General features: G+C 45.7%; 1 protein-coding gene across 7 annotated transcripts in view; it reads right to left on the minus strand.

Annotated features, from left to right (window-relative positions):
- Window positions 1-24,186, minus strand: part of LNX2 (ligand of numb-protein X 2) — a 110,981-nt gene that overhangs the window by 68,398 nt on the left and 18,397 nt on the right. For 2 of the 7 annotated variants that reach the window (XM_030562592.1, XM_030562586.1), the window contains exon 3: window positions 1,201-1,274. The exons of the other annotated variants lie outside the window; for them this stretch is intronic. The gene's annotated coding sequence lies outside the window, so the exon portion shown is untranslated. The remainder of the gene's footprint in view (window positions 1-1,200; window positions 1,275-24,186) is intronic. 7 annotated transcript variants of the gene reach the window in all.

The raw sequence follows: 24,186 nt of genomic DNA on the forward strand, positions 1-24,186 counted from the left end.
TCAGGAGAGGCAGGAAGCCTGCCTTAGCCCCACAGCACTGCTGACCAGGAGCCACCTGAGGTAAGCCCCAACCTCCTGCCCCAGGACCCCCCCAAGCCAGAGCCCCCTCCTGCACTCAAAGCCCTCATCCCCAGCCCTACCCCAGAGCCTGCACTCCAAGCCCAGAGCCCATATCCCCTCCTGTACCCCAAGCTCCTACCCCAGCCCTGAGCCCCCCCAAAACTGGAGTTCCCTCCTGCACTCCAAACCCCTCATCCCCAGCCTCAGTCCAGAGCCCGCTCACCCAGTCTAGAGCCTTACACCCCCCTTGCACCCCAACTCCCTGCCCTAACCTAGAGGCTCCTTCCCCCAACCTAAACCCCTCATCCCCGGCCCCACACCAGAGCCCTCACCCCCTCCTGCACTCCAACCCCCTGCCTCAACCTGTACCCCTCCCACATTACAAATTCCTAAGCCTCACCCCACAACCTGGTGCCCCCTCCTGCACCCCAAACCTGTCATCCCCAGCCCCACACCATAGCTCACATCCCCAGCCGGTACCTTCACCCCCTCTGGCACCCCAAGCCCCTGCCCCAGACCAGTAAAAGTGAGGGAGGAAGGGGGAATGTAGTGAGTGGGGGGAGGGGCCTCATGCAAGGGGTGGGGCTAGGGTGTTCGGTTTTGTGCCATTAGAAAGTTGGCAACCCTGCTTGGAAGAATTAAATTTTTATTGGTGTATGTCCGTAAATATTGCATTCACCATACCCACACAAACTGATTAAAAAATATTTCTATCAATAATCAAAATTTATAGAAAGCCAAAGTAAGAAAAATGGTGCTTGAGAACTTAAGAGTTTAAATTTAAGGATATTTACTTCATATGTTCTGAGGTGCAATGTTGACAATTTTGTGTTTTAATGCTTATAAAGCTTTAACTTCTTGAGCCTCAGTTTCTAATGTCATTAAATAATTATTGTCCGGTCCTGTTCCCACCTCCTCAATTTCCCCCAGTTGTGAAAATTTAAATTGATAAAAATAAGGAAGAAATGATTAAAAATAAATCAGTATTATCCAAGACTACCAAAAAAAATTGAATTTGACACACCTATGAATAGGGTTGACCACTGATATCATGCTATCCTAACAACGCTCCCAGCACTTCTTGTAGTACACACAATAGATTCCCTGTGATCATCACACTGTCCATCCATACTCACGTACCTGCACTCATGGGATAGTGTCTGAAAATGACCTTAACACTTCATCGTCCAGGATACATCCAGCCACTGCAAACCCTGATGGGGAAGTATAGTTTAGTTCAAACATTTCCATTTTCTTTATCTATGGATGTTAAATAGACTGGAAGGGAATGTCCACCAGAGGCTACATCCATCGAGCTACTTTAAAACAAACAATATACCTCTTCTTAGGGATGGGCATTTTCTAGAGAACTAAGACTCTCCTCAGAGGTCTCGTTGCAAAGTCCCAAACAAATAATAGTCTTCTAATCAAGTCCAAACATAAACAAAATGTCTCCAGGGTTTCTTCCTCCCAAGGTTTCCTGCTGACTTTTCAGACTCTCTTTAGAGATCAGACATTTGTGTGGTACTCTAACCAAGTAGAGTTCTGACTCTGTCCGGTACAAAGAATATCAGCAGCTCCAGTCACAGTTCTGTGGGAAGGAGGTGGTTTAACTCCTATATCCTTCACCAGCATTACCCAATAGGAAGGCTAAAAAAAGTCACAGTAATTCTGGGGCTACATTTCCTAGAATTCTCTCTTACTGGCTAGGGAAAGAAGAGCATTGCCCTGCCAACACTTCAAGGTTCCAGATGTGATGCTTCCACAGAGTTATTAGCTGCCCACGTCCTCTTCAAATCACAAAATACAACTCCAGGATCACCCACTTCCTCTCTCTGTTGTTGTTTCCTAAATCGGTGTTTGCAAAACCTCCCACCCTCTCCCTGCCCCCGAATATGGTAGACTCCCCTCCACAGCCTTAAAGGACCGTCTGTAGCAATATGGATTGCTAGTATAACAGGGGGTATTTACATACTAATTTTGAATCTGAGCTTTTGTTGTTCCCACAGTTAACAAAGACATTAACAAAGACTGACTTGTATTTTTTTACATAGATGAACATTTTAAATATTCAGCTTCTTAGTTGAAAAAAAAATCTGTGTGAAATCTAAAATTCTACTAAATCAGTAAATTAAAGTCCAGAATATCTACTTTTAAAATGACTACAAAATGAGAATTGAGAGTCTCTGGGTTAGGCTAAAAGGGGTAAAAAACACGGGTGATGTCGTGCTGGGAGTCTACTACAGGCCACCTACTCAGGTGGAAGAGGTGGATGAGGCTTTTTTCAAACAACTAACAAAATCATCCAAAGCCCAAGATTTGGTGGTGATGGGGGACTTCAACTATCCAGATATATGTTGGGAAAATAACACCGCGGGGCACAGACTATCCAATAAGTTCCTGGTCTGCATTGCAGACAACTTTTTATTTCAGAAAGTTGAAAAAGCTACTAGGGGGGAAGCTGTTCTAAACTTGATTTTAACAAATAAGGAGGAACTCGTTGAGAATTTGAAAATAGAAGGAAGCTTGGGTGAAAGTGATCATGAAATCATAGAGTTTGCAATTCTAAGGAAGGGTAAAAGGGAGTACAGCAGAATAGAGACAATGGATTTCAGGAAGGCGGATTTTGGTAAGTTCAGAGAGCTGATAGGTAAGGTCCCATGGGAATCAAGACTGAGGGGAAAAACAACTGAGGAGAGTTGGCACTTTTTCAAAGGGACACTATTAAGGGCCCAAAAGCAAGCTATTCCGATGGTTAGGAAAGATAGAAAATGTGGCAAAAGACCACCTTGGCTTAACCATGAGATCTTGCGTGACCTACAAAATAAAAAGGCGTCATATAAAAAATGGAAACTAGGTCAGATTACAAAGGATGAATATAGGCAAATAACACAGGAATGCAGACGCAAGATTAGAAAGGCAAAGGCACAAAATGAACTCAAACTAGCTATGGGAATAAAGGAAAACAAGAAGACTTTTTATCAATACATTAGAAGCAAGAGGAAGACCAAGGACAGGGTAGGCCCACTGCTCAGTAAGGAGGGGGAAACAGTAACGAGAGACTTGGAAATGGCAGAAATGCTTAATGACTTCTTTGTTTCGGTCTTCACTGAGAAGTCTGAAGGAATGTCTAATATAGTGAATGCTTACGGGAAGAGGCTAGGTTTAGAAGATAAAATAAAAAAAGAGCAAGTAAAAAATCACTTAGAAAAGTTAGATGCCTGCAAGTCACCAGGGCCTGATGAAATGCATCCTAGAATACTCAAGGAGTTAATAGAAGAGGTATCTGAGCCTCTAGCTATTATCTTTGGGAAATCATGGGAGACGGGGGAGATTCCAGAAGACTGGAAGGGGGCAAATATAATGCCCATCTGTAAAAAGGGAAATAAAAACAACCCAGGAAACTACAGACCAGTTAGTTTAACTTCTGTTCCAGGGAAGATAATGGAGCAGGTAATTAAAGAAATCATCTGCAAACACTTGGAAGGTGGTAAGGTGATAGGGAATAGCCAGCATGGATTTGTAAAGAACAAATCATGTCAAACTAATCTGACAGCATTCTTTGATAGGATAACGAGCCTTGTAGATAAGGGAGAAGCGGTGGATGTGATATACCTAGACTTTAGTAAGGCATTTGATACGGTCTCGCATGATATTCTTATAAATAAACTAGGAAAGTACAATTTAGATGGGGCTACTATAAGGTGGGTGCATAATTGGCTGGATAACCGTACTCAGAGAGTAGTTGTTAATGGCTCCCAATCCTGCTGGAAAGGTATAACAAGTGGGGTTCCGCAGGGGTCTGTTTTGGGACCGGCTCTGATCAATATCTTCATCAATGACTTAGATGTTGGCATAGAAAGTATGCTTATTAAGTTTGCGGACGATACCAAACTGGGAGAGATTGCAACTGCTTTGGAGGACAGGGTCAATATTGATCTGGACAAATTGGAGAAATGGTCTGAGGTAAACAGGATGAAGTTCAATAAAGATAAATGCAAAGTGCTCCACTTAGGAAGGAACAATCAGTTTCACACATACAGAATGGGAAGAGACTGTCTAGGAAGGAGTATGGCAGAAAGAGATCTAGGGGTCATAGTGGACCACAAGCTTAATATGAGTCAACAGTGTGATACTGTTGCAAAAAAGGCAAACGTGATTCTGGGATGCATTAACAGGTGTGTTGTAAACAAGACACGAGAAGTCATTCTTCCGCTTTACTCTGCGCTGGTTAGGCCTCAGCTGGAGTACTGTGTCCAGTTCTGGGCACCGCGTTTCAAGAAAGATGTGGAGAAATTGGAGAGGGTCCAGAGAAGAGCAACGAGAATGATTAAAGGTCTTGAGAACATGACCTATGAAGGAAGGCTGAAGGAATTGGGTTTGTTTAGTTTGGAAAAGAGAAGACTGAGAGGGGACATGATAGCAGTTTTCAGGTATCTAAAATGGTGTCATCAGGAGGAGGGAGAAAACTTGTTCACCTTAGCCTCCAATGATAGAACAAGAAGCAATGGGCTTAAACTGCAGCAAGGGAGATTTAGGTTGGACATTAGGAAAAAGTTCCTAACTGTCAGGGTAGTTAAACACTGGAATAGATTGCCTAGGGAAGCTGTGGAATCTCCATTTCTGGAGATATTTAAGAGTAGGTTAGATAAATGTCTATTAGGGATGGTCTAGACAATATTTGGTCCTGCCATGAGGGCAGAGGACTGGACTCGATGACCTCTCGAGGTCCCTTCCAGTCCTGGAGTCTATGAGAATAACCAGAAACATAAATAAAAAAATATTTAATCTTTTAAAAACTGATTTTTTTAAAATAAATTTGTATTCATACTGAATTATAGTATTTTAAACCCCTTCATTTAAGATATTCCTTTACTTTATTTTTGTCCTGGATGGTACTTTTGCCTGTGACACCTAGTCTTATAAAACCTGGGCCTTAATCCTGCAGACACCAAGGAGTGTGCTTAATTTTACTACAAGGAGATGTCTAATTAAAATCAGTTAGTGTTACATCTTTAAAATCAATGAGACTTTAAAAATCAGAGTAGTAAAGTCAAGTATGTGCCTAAGTGTTTGCAGGATTGATGTCCAGAGGAGCAAAAAACAAAACAAAACAAAGACCATCCCTAGCTAGGGCCCTGATCTCGCACTGTGATCCATGTGGATGGACTGCTATGCCTGCACAGAACCTCAGTGAAGTAAAATTGGTGAAGTTAAAGTCAATGGGAGTCTGTGCAGTAGGAGCAGTCCTTCCATGTTTTTTACAGAGGCTAATTCCTGTGTTGTCTATTTTGCTATGGAATTTAGATCTTGATGATGCAAAAGAATCTGGAAGGGCAGACCTCTGACATCTTTGTGGAGTCCATTTGATGCCTGTGTGTATCCAGTTATAACTGTTACCCGAATTTGGGCCAGCTAGTAAGTTTAGGGAAGACTAATGACCCCCCCCGAGTTTGGCAGAAAGCAGCACATTTATTATATTGATAGCAAAGCTCAAAAAAAGGGGTTGGGGTGGGGTGGAGTGCAGGGGGGGTCACACTCACACTCGCATACTCACGCTCCCAGGACAGGCATGGCACTAGAGATGTCAGGATCCTTGAAGGTAAGTGTCCCACAGCACAGCGATGGACGGTGTGATGAAGGTAAATCTTCTCGAGGCACGATGGAACGCAACACAGCGAACCACTGGCCAGGTGGTCTGGGCAAAGGGCCATCACGGGAGATACAAGCTTGTGAGTGCCCTTTTGAGCACATGGCCCCTTCCCCTTTTAAGGGCCTGCTCCTCATGGCCTGCAACTAGAGATGACTTGGCTGCGTCTGGTTGGTCACACTCCACTTTAGTCAGTGTCCATGAATTGGGTGTGTGAGCACTGCCTAATTAGAGTCCCAGGGCTTGGCTACACTGGAGAGTTGCAGAGCTGATGGTGGCTTTACAGTGCTGCAGCTGAATCACCGCCCACACTTGCAAGGCACATACAACGCTGTACCTCCCTCGCTACAGCACTGGTTGTACTCCACCTCGACAAGGGGAATAAAGACTATGGCCATGGCTACAAAGGCGCTTTACAGCGCTGCAACTTTCGCGCTCAGGGGTGTGAAAAAAAAACATCCCTGAGGGCTGCAAGATACAGCGCTGTAAAGCCTCAGTGTAAACAGTGCAGCAGCACTGGGAGCGCATCTCCCAGAGCTGCAAGCTACACCCGTAGAGGATGTGGAGTACGTGCAGCGCTGGGAGAGCTCTCTCCCAGCGCTGGCGCTGCGACCACACTCTCACTTCAAAGCGCTGCCGCGGCAGCGCTTTGAAGTTTCAAGTGTAGCCATACCCTATAGCGCTGCTAATGCAGCGCTGCCCGGCCAGTGTGGCCACCAAAAGCAGTGTTATTGGCCTCCAGAAATATTCGGAGGTATCCCAGAATGCCTGTTCTAGCCACTCTGCTCATCACTTCGACCTCTACTGCCCTGGCCTCAGGTGACCAACCATCAGACCCGCCGTTTAAATGCCCCGGGAATTTTAAAAATTCCCTTCCTGTTTGCTCAGCCAGGTATGGAGTGCAATCAGTGAATCTCTCCAGGTGACCATGCCTCCACGTGCCAAACGAGCCCCAGCATGAAGCAATGGCGAGTTGCTGGACCTCATCAGTGTTTGGGGGGAGGAAGCTGTGCAGACACAGCTGCTCTCCAGCCATAGGAATTACAATACCTTTGGGCAGGTATCAAGGGCCATGATGGAAAGGGGCCATGACCAGGACACGCTGCAGTGCAGGGTTAAAGTGAAAGAGCTGCGGAGTGCCTACTGCAAAGCCTGCGAGGGAAACCGCCGCTCCGGTGCTGTCCCCATGACCTGCTGTTTCTATAAAGAGCTGGACACGATACTTGGGGTGACCCCACCTCCACTCCGAGGACTACCATGGACATTTCAGATTGGGGGGAGGAGGAAAGCGAGAGTGAGGGTACTGGGGTGGGGGGAGACACCCCGGAGTCCCTGGAGGCATGCAGCCAGGAGCTCTTCTCAAGCCAGGAGGAAGGTAGCCAGTTGCAGCAGCTGGTACTTGGTGGAGGACAAACAGAGGAGCGGTTCCTGGTAAGCGGCTTTTATTTTCAGGATGGAAATTTTTCGGGAGAGGAGGGAGGGTTCTGCATGCATGAATGCCTAGGTGCGGAATAGCGCATTGATGTGGTCTATCACTTCGTGGTCATCGGCCGCGATGATCTCTTCAAAAGTCTCATCCAGAGCGTGGGCAGGTTTATTGGAAGAACCGTTGTGGTCCTTGTCCAGTCAGGCTAAAACGTCTGCGCCACTGTGCCACGAGGGGTGGGGGAGACCATTGTTGCACACAGGCAAGCTGCATAGGGGCCAGGGCGGAATCTGCATTGCAGTAGAAGACCCTCTGGTGCTTCCCAGGTGACCTGCAGCAGCAGGGCCAGCTCTACAGTTTTCGCCACCCCAAGCAGCGGGCCAAATTGCCGCCACGGGCAGCGGGGGCAGTCCACGTGCCCTTAGGGCGGCAGGCGCGTTTCTGCGGTGGCAACAATTCAGTGGAAGCTTCTATGTTTACCTGAAGCCGCCCTTAAACATAGAAGCTGCTGCAGAATTGCCCTCACCGCGGAAATGCGCCTGCCGCCCTAACGGCTCTTGGACTGCCCCCGCCGCCCGGGGAGGCAATTCAGCGTGCTGCTTGGGGGCAAAACAACAGGGACTGCCACCTCTTGAAGAATGCCGCCCCAAGCATCAGCTTGGAATGCTGGTGCCTGGAGCCGGCCCTGTGCAGCAGCGAGATATCTTCCAGGATAAACTCCTGTGGAAAATGTTGGGATAGTGTTCAGTGTAGGTGCCCCCTGCAGCTGTTTGCTTTCCCCAACGCACAGCAACCCCAGTACAGCCCTGAAACTAGTGAGGCAAATAGAAAGGAGCATAAACACTGCCAAATTATGTGCAAGAGTGTAATAAGAAAAGCCAAAGAGGAGTTTGAAGAACAGCTAGCCAAAAACTCCAAAGGTAATAACAAAATGTTTTTTAAGTACATTAGAAGCAGGAAGCCTGCTAAACAACCAGTGGGGCCTCTTGACAATCAAAATACAAAAGGAGAGCTTAAAGACGATAAAGTCATTGTGGAGAAACTACATGGATTCTTTGCTTCAGTCTTCACGGATGAGGACGTTAGGGAGATTCCCAAACCTGAGATGGCTTTTGTAGGTGACAAATCTGAGGAACTGTCACAGACTGAAGTGTCACTAGAGGAGGTTTTGGAATTAATTGATAAACTCAACATTAACAAGTCACTGGGACCAGATGGCATTCACTCAAGAATTCTGAAAGAACTCAAATGTGAAGTTACGGAACTATTAACTAAGGTTTGTAACCTGTCCTTTAAATTGGCTTCGGTACCCAATGACTGGAAGTTAAAAAAATGTAACGCCAATATTTAAAAAGGGCTCTAGAGGTGATCCCGGTAATTACGGACAGGTAAGTCTAACGTAGGTACTGGGCAAATTAGTCAAAACAATAATTAAGAATAAAATTGTCAGACACATAGAAAAACAAACTGTTGAGCAATAGTCAACATGGTTTCTGTAAAGGGATATCGGGTCTTACTAATCTACTAGAGTTCTTTGAAGGGGTCAGCAGACATGTGGACAAGGGGGATCCAGGGGATGTAGTGTACCTAGATTTCCAGAAAGCCTTTCACAAGGTCCCTCACCAAAGGCTCTTACGTAAATTAAGCTGTCATGGGATAAAAGGGAAGGTCCTTTCATGGACTGAGATCTGGTTAAAAGACCGAGAACAAAGGGTTGGAATTAATGGTAAATTCTCAGAATGGAGAGGGGTAACTAGTGGTGTTCCCCAAGGGTCAGTCCTAGGACCAATCCTATTCAATTTATTCATAAATGATCTGGAGAAAGGGGTAAACAGTGAGGTGGTAAAGTTTGCAAATGATACTAAACTGCTCAAGATAGTTAAGACCAAAGCAGATGGGGAAGAACTTCAAAAAGATCTCACAAAACTAAGTGACTGGGCAACAAAATGGCAAATGAAATTTAATGTGGATAAATGTAAAGTAATGCACATTGGAAAAAATAACCCCAACTATACATACAATATGATGGGGGCTAATTTAGCTACAACGAGTCAGGAAAAAGATCTTGGAGTCATGGTGGATAGTTCTCTGAAGATGTCCACGCAGTGTGCAGAGGCGATCAAAAAAGCAAACAGGATGTTAAGAATCATTAAAAAGGGGAGAGAGAATAAGACTGAGAATATATTATTGCCCTTATATAAATCCATGGTAAGCCCACATCTTGAATACTGTGTACAGATGTGGGCTCCTCACCTCAAAAAAGATATTCGAGCATTAGAAAAGGTTCAGAAAAGGGCAACTAAAATGATTAGTGGTTTGCAGAGGGTCCCATATGAGGAAAGATTAAGGAGGCTAGGACTCATCAGCTTGGAAAAGAGCAGACTAAGGGGGGGATATGATAGAGGTATATAAATTCATGAGTGATATGGAGAAAGTGGATAAGGAAAAGTTATTTACTTATTCCCATAATACAAGAACTAGGGGTCACCAAATGAAATTAATAGGCAGCAGGTTTAAAACAAATAAAAGGAAGTTCTTCTTCACGCAGCGCACAGTCAACTTGTGGAACTCCTTACCTGAGGAGGTTGTAAAGGCTAGGACTATAACAGTGTTTAAAAGAGAACTGGATAAATTCATGGTGGTGAAGTCTATAAATGGCTATCAGCCAGGATGGGTAAAGAACGGTGTCCATAGCCTCGGTTCATCAGAGGATGGAGATGGATGGCAGGAGAGAGATCATTTGATCATTGCCTGTTAGGTTCACTCCCTCTGGGGCACCTGGCATTGGCTACTGTCGGTAGACAGATACTGGGCTAAATGGACCTTTGGTCTGACCCAGTATGGCCGTTCTTATGTGCTTATGTGATTAACCAATCATTCCCCCTTCCCAGGTGACCCGCAGCAGCGAGATATCTTCCAGGATAAACTCCTGTGGAAAATGTTGGGATAGTGTTCAGTGTAGGTGCCCCCTGCAGCTGTTTGCTTTCCCCAACACACAGAAACCCAGAGGACAGTACAGCCCTGAAACAATCAGTCCCCTTTACTCATTATTTCGGGGCTCCCATGGGTTAAGTGCGCTCTCTTTGGGATGGGAAAACTATGCTATTGTGAAGACTGTTAATGTGCCCTTCTTAACTGTGGGGGAATTACTCTGTCTAGTATAAACAATGTTGCCTCTGTTAAGTGTTGCATTTTGCCTTTACATATGCAACTTTGAGATCTCGGCTGTCCGTGTTATCGCCGCTGAGAGACTACAAAACCTCCGGAAGAGGCCGCAAAAAAGCAAAGAAGACATGCTGCATGAAGTGATGCACCAATCTCTCACAGACAATCAAAAAGCACAGGAGTAGAGGGAGAGGGAAAGCAGGATCCGCAAGGAAAACGCAGCGCAAAGGAAACAATACACGGAGCGGCTGATAAGCATCCTGGAGCGCCAAACGGACTCTTTCCAGGCACTCGTAGCCATGCAGGTGGAGCACTACTGCCACCGCCGCCCCTCCCCCGCCACCCTTGTCCCAAAGCTCTTTCCCTTGTGCCACCATGTTAGCTCTACACCTCCTTCCCCAGCATCCGGGTTCTTACCACCACCAGCTTCCTCCAACACCTGTACGTTCACCAACCAGCCCTGAGAACTACCAACCTTACCCTCTACACTCAACCCCCATCACCATGCAGTATTTTCATCCTGAAATGCAGCAGTCATTGCACAGCACTCCAGACAGGACATATTCAAACCTGTGATTGTACATTTCCCCACCACACTTCCCTTGCCCTTTCAGATTCCAAAAAAGTTGTGTGTCAGTCAAAAAGTTATTTTCTTTTCAATAAATGAATTCTTGTCTTTGAAAATAGATTTTATTATTGCAGAAAGTTAAAGATACCTTAATCCAGGAAAGAAACAGGCATTACAAATCAGCTTAGGAAACACAGATTCCTACTAACACTGTAACCACTGCCCTTCACTCCCATGCAAGGCACCAAACATTACGGTTGGTTTTCAGCCTCAAATTCCTCCCTCAAGGCATCCCTAATCCTTGCAGCCCTGTGCTGGGCCTCTCTAGTAGCCCTGCTTTCTGGCTGTGCAAATTCAGCCTCCAGGCATTGAACCTCGGAGGTCCATGCCTGACTGAATGTTTCACCCTTCCCTTCACAAATATTATGGAGGGAACAGCACGCAGATATAACCGCGGGGATGCTCCTCTCCCCGAAGCCCAGCTTCCCATACAGAGATAGCCAGCGCCGTTTTAAACGGCCAAAAGCACACTCTACAGTCATTCGGCACCAGCTCAGCCTGTAGTTGAACCGGTCCTTGCTGTTGTCAAAGCTCCCTGTGTACCGTTTCATGAGCCACAGCATTAACAGGTAAGCAGGGTCTCCAAGGATCACAATGGGCATTTCAACGTCCCCTACTGTGATCTTCCGGTCTGGGAAAAAAGTCCCAGCCTGCAGCTTCCTGAAGGGGTCAGTGTTCAGAAAGATGCGTGCATCATGCACCTTTCCGGGTCAGCCTGCGTTAACGTCAATGAAACGCCCACGGTGATCCACAAGCGCCTAGAGAACCATAGAGAAATACCCCTTTCGATTAACATACTCGGATGCTAGGTTGGGTGGTGCCAGAATAGGAATATGCGTCCCATCTATTGCTCCTCCACAATTAGGGAAGCCCATTTGTGCAAAGCCATCCACAATGTCCTGCACATTCCCCAGAGTCACGGTTCTTCTTAGCAGGATGCGATTAATGGCCCTGCAAACTTGCATCAACAGGATTCCAATGGTCGACTTTCCCACTCCAAACTGGTTCGCGACTGATCGGTAGCTGTCTGGAGTTGCCAGCTTCCAGATTGCAATAACCACCTGCTTCTCCAGTGGCAGGGCAGCTCTCAATCTCGTGTCCTTGTGCCGCAGGGTGGGGGCGAACTCCTCACACAGTTCCATGAAAGTGGCTTTTCTCATCCGAAAGTTCTGCAGCCACTGCTCATCATCCCAGACTTCCATGACGATGTGATACCACCACTCAGTGCTTGATTCCCGAGCCCAAGAGCAGTGTTCCATGGTGCTGAGCATGTCTGTGAATGCCACAAGCAATTTTGTGTAGTATGTGCTATGCGACTTGCTATCATCGTTGGACTTCTCAGTGTCACTTTGGATCTTAAGGAATAGCTCAACTGCCAAATGTGATGTGCTGGCGAGACTCATCAGCATACTCCTCAGCAGTTCGGGCTCCATTTCCCACAGACCGAAATGGAACACAGAATCGCACTGCACAGAAACCGTGCAAAGATGGCGCCAAATGTGGACGGAAACACAGGGATTGCTGGGATGTGAAGCGATGCATCACGGGGCATTGGGACAGGAAACAGAATGACCCGCACCCTCCGCCCCCTTTCCACAACCCACGGCGCTAGAATGGGAAGAGGTGCTCTGTGGGATAGCTGCCCATAATGCATCACTTCCAACACCGCTGCAAATGCTGCAAATGTGGCCACACTGCAGTGCTGGTAGCTGTCAGTGTGGCCACAGTGCAGCGCTTTCCCTACACAGCTGTATGAAGACAGGTTTAACTCCTAGCGCTGTACAGCTGCAAGTGTAGCCAAACCCCCAGACACCTTGTCTACCTGGGAGCTCTTCTGATCTTCCAGCTGTTCAAGCAGCCCATTCATCCCATAAGCATTCCAGGAGAGAGGGGTGGGAGAAAGCCACTTCACAGGTATTCAAAGGCCATGGCTACACTTACAGCGCTGGGAGTTACAGCTGTCTTTGTACAGCTGTGTAGGGAAAGCGCTGCAGTGTGGCCACACTGACAGCTACCAGCACTGCAGTGTGGTCACATTTGCAGCATTTCCAGCACTGTTGGGAATGGTGCATTGTGGGCAGCTATCCCACAGAGCACCTCGTCCCATTTTGGCGCTGTGGGTTGTGGGAAGAGGATGGAAGGGTGCAGGTCATTCCACTTCCTGTCCCAACGTCCCGTGGTGCATCGCTTCACATCCCAGCAGTCACAGTTTTTCCGTTCATGTTTGGCGCCATTGTGAGTCTCTGTGCAGCGCGATTTCTGTGGGAAATGGAGCCCGAACTGCTGAAGACTTTGCTGATGACTGTCGCCAGTTTGGCAGTTGAGCTATTCCTTCAGCTCCACAGTGACAGTGAGGAGTCTGACGATGATATCGAGTCACCTGACGCGTGACACTAAACTGCTTGTGGTATTCACAGACATGCTCAGCACCGTGCAGGACATTGTGGATGGCTTTGCACAAATGGGTTTTCCTAACTGTGGAGGCATGATAGATGGGACGCATATTCCTATTCTGGCACCACTCCACCTGCCATCCGAGTACATTAATCGGAAGGGGTATTTCTCTATGGTTCTCGGGCGCTTGTGGATCACCATGGGCGTTTCATTGACATTAACACAGGTTGGCCTGGAAAGGTGCATGACGCACGCATCTTTAGGAACAGTGGCCTGTTCAGGAAGATGCAGCCGGGAATTTTTTCCCAGGCTGGAAGATCACAGTAGGGGACGTCGAAATGCTCATTGTGATCCTTGGAGACCCCGCTTACCCATTAATGCCTTGGCTCATGAAACCGTATACAGGGAAGCTTGACAGGAGCAAGGACCGGTTCAACTACAGGCTGAGCCGATGCCAAATGACTGTGGAGTGTGCTTTCGGCCATTTAAAAGGGCGCTGGCAATCTCTGTACGGGAAGCTAGACTTGGGGGAAAGCAGCATCCCTGCGGTTATATCCATGTGCTGCATCCTCCATAATATTTGTGAAGGGAAGGGTGAAACATTCAGTCAGGAATGGACCTCCGAGGTTTAACGCCCGGAGGCTGAATTTGCACAGCCAGAAAGCAGGGCTACTAGAGAGGCCCAGCACAGGGCTACAAGCATTAGGTATGCCTTGAGGGAGGAATCTGAGGCTGAAAACCAACAGTAATGTTTGGTGCCTTGCACGGGAGTGAAGTCCAGTCGTTACAATGTTAGTAGGAATGTGTTTTTCCTAAAATGATTTGCAGTGCATGCTTCTTTCCTGGGCTATGGTATCTTTCACTTTCTGCAATAATAAAGACTGTTTTCAAAGACAAGAATTCATTTACTGAAAAGAAAATAACTTTCCTGACAGACACACAACATTTTGGGAACCTAAAAGGGCAGGGGGGTTAGGGTGGTGAACTGTACAGTCACAGGTTTGAATATGTCCTGTCTGGAGTGCTGTGCAATGACTGCTGCATTTCAGGATGAAAATACTGCATGGTGATGGAGGTTGAGTGCAGAGGGTAAGGGTGGTAGTTCTCAGGGCTGGTTGATGAACGTACAGGTGTTGGGGGCAGCTGGTGGTGGTAAGAACCTGGATGCTGGGGAAGGGGGTTTGGAGCTGTCATTGGGGCACAAGGGAAAGAGCTTTGGGACGGGGGGGAAAGGGGGCGGCACGGTAGTGCTCTGCCTGCATGGCTACGAGTGACTGGATACAGTCCATTTGGAGAGCCAGGAAGCTTACCAGCTGCTTTGTGCTTTTCTTCTTAGCCTCTGCGTTTCTCTGGCGGAGCATGCTTTCCCTTTGTCTCCAGTCCTGCAGTTTTTTACTCTCTCTGGCAGAGTGATCCATAACTGCTTTAAGCATGTCTTCTTTGCTTTTTCGTGGCTTTTTCCTGAGGTTTTGTAGCCCCTGCCCAGTGGATGATACGGGCAGTCCAGTAGTCAAGGACACTGTTGAAAGACAAAAATGTGAAGTTAAAACAGGAGACAGGCTGCATTGTTCATAATCTCACCCAGACAGTTATTCCCACACAGTGAAGGAGTTAACAGTCTTCAATTTAGCATACTTTTCCCATACCAAACAGAGCGCACCTAACCCACAGGAGGCAGGAAATGGTGAGCAATGATTGCTTCAGGGATGTGCAGGGGTTTCTGTGCGTTGGGGAGAGCAAAATGCTGCAGGGGACACCTACACTGAACACTCTCCCACCATTTTCCACAGCAGTTAATCCTGGAAGATATCTCACTGCTGCGGGTAACCTGGGAAGAGCGGGAGGGTCTTCTACTGCAATGTGGATTCCGCCCTGGCCTCTATGCAGCTTGCCTGTGTGCAGCAATGGTCCCCCCACCCCTCGCAGCACAGTGGCGCGGGCGCGTTAGCCTGACTGGGACAAGGACCACAGTGGCTCTCCCTATAAACTTGTTGAAGTGCATTGCCCACGCTCTGGCAGAAACTTCTGAAGAGATTACCAAGGCCGATTACTGCGACATGATAGACCACATCAATGGGCTATTCCACATCTAGGCATGCATGCAGCCTAACCTCCCCCCCCTCCTCTCCCGAAACATTTGCATCCTGAAACTAAAAGCTGCTTACCGGGAACCCGCTCCTCTGCTTGTCCTTCTCCAACTAGTTCCAGCTGCTGCGACTGGCTAGCTTCCTCCTGGCTTGAGAAGAGCTCCTGGCTGCATCCCTCCTGGGACTCCGGGGTGTCTCTCCTCACTGCAGTAGCCTCACTCTCGGTTTCCTCAACCCCCTCCCCTTCCCCCTCCTCTAACACACCCTCTCCCCCCCGCTCTGAAGTGTCCATCATGCTCGTCGGATTGGCAGTGGGGTTACCCCCAAGTATCACGTCCAGCTCCTTGTAAAAGTGGCAGGTCGTGAGGGCAGCACCTGAGCGGCGGTTTCCATCGCGGGCTTTGCAATAGGCACTCCGCAGCTCCTTTACTTTAAACCCTGCACTGCACCGCATCCCGGTCATGACCGCTTTCCAGCATGGCTCTTGAGATCTGCCCATAGGTATCGTAATTCCCACGGCTAGAACGCAGCTGGGACTGCACAGCTTCCTCCCCCCAAACATTGATGAGGTCCAGCAACTCGCCATTGCTCCATGCTGGGGCTCGTTTGGCGCGTGAAGGCATGGTCACCTGGAAAGATTCACTGATTGACTGCACTCCACACCTGGCTGAGCAAACAGGAAGGGGATTTTTAAAATTCCCGGGGCATTTAAAGGGCGGGTCACCTGAGCCCAGGGCAGTAGAGTGCGAATTGATGAGCAGAGTGGCTGAACAGGCATTATGGGATACCTCCTAATACCCTGGAGGCCAATAACAGCGCTTTTGGTGGCCACGCTTGTGGAGCAGCGCTGCATCACCAGCACTGCAATCCTTATACCCCAAGCAGAGCAGGAGTACAGCCAGCACTGCAATCAGGGAGATGCAGCGCTGTATGTGCCCTGCAAGTGTGGACGGTGAGTAAGTTGAAGCGCTGGTGGTGGGTTTACAGCGCTGCAACTCTCCAGTGTAGCCAAGGCCAAAGAGGGAGAGGAGATGGGGGTGGGGAGGGTTATACAGAGCATACAGATCACTGATGCCCCTACAACAATAATCCACAGAAATTCTTCACTAAATCAATTCCAGAAAGCTTTTAGTTAATACTTCTAATGGCCAGAGATGGGGGGCACTAGATGGGGAGGGCTCTTAGTTACTACAGAGCACTCTTTCCCAGGTGTCTAGCTGGTGGGTCTCACCCACACATCCAGGGTCTAACTAGTCACCATATTGGGGTTGGGAAGGGGTTACCTTCCTCTGCAGTGTGGGATACAGGTCAGTTGCTGGTTTGAACTATAATAAATTGTGCATTCCTTTTAACTTGGAATTCTTTAAATCAAGATTTAAGGACTTCAGTAATTCAGCCAGAAGTTATGGGTCTAGTACAGGAATGGATGGGTGAGCTTCTGTGAGTTGCAATGTGCAGGTCAGATTAGATTATCATGATTAGGGCCCTACCAAATTCACAGCCATGAAAAACGCATCACGAACTCTGAAATCCACTCTCCTTCTGTGAAATCTCATCTTTTATGTCTTTTTACCCTATGCTATACAGATTTCATGGAGGAAACCAGCATTTCTCAAACTGGGGATCCTGACCAAAAAGGGAGTTGCAAGGGAGTCACAAGGTTATTTTAGGGGGTCGTGTTATTGCTACCTTTACTTTTGTGCTGCCTTCAAAGCTGGGCGGCTGCTGACCTAGGGTCCAGCTCTGAAGGCAGGAGCACAGAAGGAAGGGTGGCAATACCATACCATGCCATCCTTACTTCTGTGATGCTGCTGGCGGCAGCTCTGCCGTCAGAGCTGGGCTCCTGGCCAGCAGCCATTACTCTCTGGCTGCCCAGCTCTGAAGGTACCGCCGCCATCAGCAGCAACGGAGAAGTAAGGGTGGCAGTATCACAACCTCCCTACAATAACCTTGCAACCCCACACTCCACAACTCCTTTTTGGGTCAAGACCTGTACAATTACAACATTGTGAAACTGCTGGTGGTGACTCTCCTTGTATCTAGTTGCTTGCCTGTATTAAAATAAACTAAAAATAGATAGTTTACTAATATGGACAATTGCTACAGTTGCCATTGGTCTGCTGTGTGATCGTGAAAGGGAAGGAGGTGTCCAAGAAAACATTTCTATTAAGATGTAGTCCATATTATAGACATTGAGAACCCCTAGGCCACCAGGTAATGGCCATTCAAAAATGTTTCTTGTCAAAATAAGGAAGCAATCTATTTTTCCCCAGGTGGTTCCTGGCATTATGGGTCCAACTGTGCGGTCAGTGAAATCAGTTGGCGCTTTACTAGCCACTTTACAGGGGAAGTATTAGGCTATAATATAATATAATATAATATAATATAATATAATATAATATAATATAATATAATATAATATAATATAATATATAGGGAACCCTATATCATATATTTTAAATAATGTAAAATGCACCAGATATAATAATCCATAGGCACATGAATAAATCATTCACACAAAAATTGGTGAATGGATGTAAGCAAAATGTCAACTATGCTGTTGAAAGAAGTATAGTTAAAAATCCATTTTACAATATCTTAACATTCACTCATGCCAAATTTTCTTGAGCTAATTTTATTTTTCAGAGTTACAAAGAATCCCCTGCACTGATGTGCATTCAAAATTAATTATATAAAAAACTCCTTAGTAGTGAAAAAAACCCTATATATTTGGAATCTTTCCCCCCACTTGTATTCATGTTTATGCTTTATTGAAGTTTAGTATTAGTACGCTGCATGACTACATTTCTTTAAAAAAAAACTAATTCAAGAAGATATCTTTCCTTCTCAAAATTAATTTGCAGTTTAACTGGTCTGGCTATTCCTCCCTGTCACAAAAATCACATAGTGGCATGAACTCAAAGTTCATATCACTTTGTTTTCATTATCATCACAAGCAACCTAAGAAACGTTGTCATCAATAGTAAATTCACATGAAGCTGCATTCCTATGGCATGTTTGTGCATAGCAATCAATTCATAACACAATCTAGTATTTAAAATTCAGTTTATTCTTCAATTACTCTGCTAAGTTGACTCTAATTTATTACATTTTCTGGTACATTTGATTTTGGATATTATGACATCTTGGTTCATGCCACTAGAGAAGAAACAAAAGCCGGGATGCCTGAGGACAGATGAGAGTAAAATATCAACCGCCTGGAAAAATCAAGAATATCACTGTCTGTTTCTGTTCTTATATAGGTCTTTTCAGCATTAATGCTAAAAATATCAACATTTCTTCACTACAGAAACTACCATACAGCCATACCCTTGAAGGCCATTAAGAAGCTGCATCTGGTGCAGAACGTGCCAGCTCAGCCACTTAATAGGGAGTACATTTGACTGTAAGCTTTTTGAGGCAGTGCAAAGGAGAATGGGAATCCCAGGGCTTTTAAGCATTACTGTAATACAAATAATAAATAAAACCGCCATCACAAGGGCTCATACAGTCTGCATTGGCTTCCTATATGCTTCTGGGTCCAAAGCAAGGTATTAACATTGACTTTTAAAGCCTTACATGGTTTAGGACCTAGCTACCTGACACAATCCCTCTTCTCCAGCACCTCTGCACTGCAACAGCTGAGCTGGAAATCCCCACAGTGTGTTTTTTGTTGCTATTGGCAGTGTTTTCGGCAGAGGGCCTTCAACTCTGGACTAGATTTCCCCCATGGGCTTGAAAATTAAGTACATTAACCTTCAGGCACAGCACCAAACCCATCTGTTTACTACTCTGGCTTTTGCTAGAAAAGCAGGATATTGTTACTTCAACATGTCATCAGAAGAGATGTCTAATTTGCTTCTTTGTTATATTATATTTTGTATTACTATTATTTTTTTAATATGGAGATACACCTATCTCACAGAACTGGAAGGGACCTTGAAAGGTCATTGATTCCAGTGCCCTGCCTTCACAACAGAACGAAATACTGTCCCTGACAGATTTTTGCCCCAGATCCCTAAATGGCCCCCTCAAGAACTGAACTCACAACCTTGGGTTTAGAAGGCCAATGCTCAAACCACTAAGCTATCCCTCCCCCTGTAATAGGATTTTTTTTTTTAATTTATATGTATGCTGAAGAACACTGGGATAAAGACTTTTTTTCTTTTAATAAAAACATTATGAAAGCTTGTAGTGATTGCAATATTTAGCTTGCCAGACATTTCCCATTATAAAACGATCCTTGCAACCATTTTCTGTAAAGTTTTAAATGCTTCCATTGTTTGCTCTGTCCCCTGAAATTCCATTCAGGATTGTGGAAACATAAAATACTAAAGGCTACTATTTCTCTTCTCCCATTTGTGTTGCTCAGGAAAATTTGGACATCATCCCAAAATAACTGAGAATGAATATTCTAAGGTCAGCCACACAAAACTGCCACAGCACAGCACCCTCCACCCCCTCCAATTCCCCCATTGTACTGGGAACACCTGGGACCTGCTAGAGCAGCTGTAACAGAGGAGAAAAGTCAGGCTGTGCTTGACTTTCCCCAACCACCCCTACCCCCTCATCCCAACACATAGGCCCAGTAGCCCATTTCTCCCCTTGGGGTAACAGCTTCCTTCTGCTGCCATCTAATCCTACAGCTCAAGCAGTACAGAAAGTTCAGATTTCAAAACTTGCTGAAGGTACCTCATGGGAGGGGGGTTGTTATAGTTGGACATAAGGTAAAAACATTCAGTTAACTGCAAAATTTTGATCATCTGTAGTCATTAATTCTCCTGATACTTATTGCAGGAGTCCAGTTGTCAACCCCAGTATACTAACTAAATTCTTATTAAGTTGATTACATTCTGCCAACTTAAATTCTTCCCTGAAGTTTCAACAGGCTACGGTATTCTTTGCTATTTCCTATTCTGAACTCTTTGTGAGCTGCTGCATCCCTCCCCAGCCATGTCTGCATTTCAGCTGCGAAAGTGCTCACAGTCTTGGTGCACCCTAACTCTTGTAACTGCAGTATGTCAGAGAGATGTATAATTTATTTATGCTGAACAGCTCTGCAGAAGGAACATCAGAAAAAACTGAGGAATTATCTCCTGTACCTCTCATATCCCAGAAGGAACCACCTTCAACAAGAAATCATCACATATTCCCAAACACTGGAAAGAAAATAAAATCCAGAAACCTACCTGGAGATCACGCAAGCAATCCAAAACAACTATCAAAAAAACCCGATGACAGCCAGCCAACAAAAACAAAAAATGGAACCAACTACAACTCCACAACGCACAGAACGCTACTTCCAAAAGAAACCAGGATATCAGGTTGCACTACATGGACACTACATCATACCTCAACAGCATTAACTTACCAAAACTACCCCTAACTGGAGCTGAATTATCTGTACTCTCCAAGAAACCAAACTTCTGCCCTGTCACAGAACCTGACACCATATTGACATTTGAAGAACTAGAAGAATTATTTCGCAGACTCAAAGAATTCTTTCACAACAAAGATGACATCAACTAAACTACCACATCCCCACTAACAGTCATAAGAAAAAAAGAATCATCTGACCGGACATCCCACAGTGGACAAAACCACACACTTGATCATTACAATGATTGCTTCAGGAAAAAAAATTGACTGTGAAATCCTTAACAAACATCATATCCACCATAATCTCACTACTGGCAAGAAGACAGCTATACAGTCCCTGAAATCCAAGCACCAGATAGCAACCAAACCAACAGACAAACGGGGTTCCATCTTGATCTTCAACTATGATGCCTACATCAAACAAGGCCAACCGACAATTCTCCAACACCATATACTACAAAGAATTCAAAGAAGACACCACCCCACAACACAATTCACCCAAGAATTTAAGGATATTATCAAATTCTTTCCCAAACAACTCCAAAATAAACTCTATAACCTCATCCCCCACCAACCTGCCCAAGGGACATTTTACATGCTTCCCAAGATACACAAACAAGAGAGCCCAGATACACTCATCAAAGCTGGACATGGCATCCTCATTGAAGGAATACTGGGAATCATAGCAACCATCCCCAAATCACTCACCACACCACACAGCTTCCTCCAGAACACAACTGACTTCCTCCAGAAACTCAGCAACATTAACCACCTCCCTCAGAGTACCATCTTTGCCACCCTCGATGTCATCTCCCCATACACCAACATCCCTTCTAATGATGGCATTGTTGCCTGCCTGAGAGATCTACAAGACAGAAGACTGCACACAGATATCCATCCCAAACTTATCGCCAAATTCATCCATTTCATCCTCACCCACAACAACTTTACACTCAACAACAAACACTTTGTCCTAATCATGGAAACACTGATGAGCACTATGATGGCTCCCCAAAAATGCCTCTTTTTGGGCCACCTCAAGGAAGAATTAGTGGACCAATGCAACACGGAACCAATGATATATCTGAGTTACATGGATATTTTCATCCTCTGGACAGATGACCTAAACTCCCTCAAATTTTCAACTTCAACAACCACCATGCACCCAGCAAACTTTCTCTGGAACACTCCCATACCAGCATCAACTTCCTGGACCATGATTAGCTTCAGTAATGGAAACCTACAGACAACTATATACAAGAAACTGCCAGGTCACCACACTTACCTTCACAGATCCAGTAACCACCTCAAACACAGTCAAAATAAAAACGGTTACCTAAAGCCCAGCACTCAGACACCACAGAATCTACTCCAAGGAGAAAGTCCAGGATATACACCTTAACCCACTTAAAACTGCCTTCATCAAATAAGGACATTCCACCAGAGAAGTAGATTGCATCATGTACCAGGCCACCCAAATAACCTGATTGAATCAGATTCAATATGGTGTGACAAAGTTCCTCCTCTACCTTGGTGGGTCCTGTGCTTATTGGCAGATTTGCTCACCTCAGTGATCTTCCCCCCTGGTGGAACCCACAGTCTGGGTCAACTCTTCCTGTGTCTGATCAGGAGTTGGCAGGTCTGGGGGGAACCCGGGACCGCCCTCTCCTCTGGGTTCCAGCCCTGGGCCCTGTGGATCGCAGCTGTCTATAGTGCCCCTCCTGTAACAGCTGCATGACAGCTACCAACTCCCTGGGCTACTTCCCCATGGCCTCCTCCAAACACCGTCTTTATCCTCACCGCAGGACCTTCCTCCTGGTGTCTGATAATGCTTGTCCTCCTTAATCCTCCAGCAGCACACCCTCTCACTCTCAGCTCCTTGCTCCTCTTGCTCCTAGCTCCTCACAAGCACACCTCACTGACTAACTGGGAGGTTTTTAACTAGTTCCAGCCAGCCCTTGATTGGCTTCAGGTGTCCCAATCAATGTAGCTATCTCCACTGCCGTCTTGAAAGATCTTAATTGGCCCTAGGTGTCTTGATTAACCTGGAGCAACTGCCATTTAGTTACCATGGTACCAGGGATTTGTTTAGCTTGGGGCTAACATACCTGTTCCTCAATAATTTACTGTAGCCATCTGGCCTTGCCCCATCACAATGGAAAAAACAAAAAACCCTCCAACTGCACACCCCTAGTTGTGATACACCATTCCACACAGGAAGCCATATGGGGTATCTTTAAACAATTACAACCCATACTTGATAGGGACCACATCCTGAAAGAATTATTTCCTGAACCTTCCGGTCTTCAAACAACCCCTCAACTTCTCCAAGTTCATCATCAGAAGCAAGCACCTCACAAACCAGTCCACACCACACCACACCTTTCAAGGTCCATGAGTCCTACACATGCCTATCAAAACGTGTAGTGTACCTTATCCACTGCACTAACTGCCCAAACAACAACTATGTATATGAAACCAGACAATCAGTACGTTCTTGAATGAATTTACAGAAAAAAATGATTCAAGACAAAAACCTGTGGGTGAACACTTTTCACAAAACGATCATTCCATGTCTGAACCCACAGTCCTCATCCTCAAAGGAAACCTGCACAATGCCTTCAAAAGACGAGCCTGGGAACTTCAACTCATAACTTTGTTAAACACTAAAAATCATGGACTCAATAAAGACACTGGATTGATGGCTCACTACAACAATCTATAACCCACAAACCCTTCCCTGTCTCATGACCACAGAGGTATTAAGTTCCCACTTCACCTTGAATGGTCTCTTACAACATGGGTTAACTCTTTGTGCAAAACAATCTGTTCTACCCTGTCTTTAGCTGTGACACTCTGAGTACCTTTTCCAGACCTGAAGAAGAGCTCTGTGTAAGCTCGAAAGCTTATCTCTTTCACCAACAAAAGATGGTTCAATAAAGGATATTACCTCATTCGCCTTGGCTCTCTAATATCCTGGGATCAACACAGCAACACCACCACTGCATGGAACATGTTACTCCACAAGTGTGAAGACAATAGTTAAGTTGATGTTTACTATGACAACTTATGTCAGCTTGCATCATGACACTCTGGTCAGGTTGGGGCATTTTCCATAGCATGCAACAGAGGCTAACAATGTGCACCCAGAAGAGCAGGATTTATGTATAAAAGATTTAATAAACTACTAAATCCCCCTGTAAACAATGGTAATGGTATTAACAGTTACAGTTGTTCCACAATACATCATTCATGCTGGAAAAAACATTTGGGGGAAAAAGAAGGAAGTTTTTGAAGTCAAAAGCTTGGTTTAAAATATTTTTCTCTAACAGAAACCATAATTAATCAATGTTAGATACTAATCCTCTTCCAAACCATTTGTTAAAGCAGAGCCATT

The sequence above is a fragment of the Gopherus evgoodei genome, chromosome 1 (genome assembly GCF_007399415.2).
Source record: "Gopherus evgoodei ecotype Sinaloan lineage chromosome 1, rGopEvg1_v1.p, whole genome shotgun sequence".
In the NCBI taxonomy this organism is placed as follows: Eukaryota; Metazoa; Chordata; order Testudines; family Testudinidae; genus Gopherus; species Gopherus evgoodei.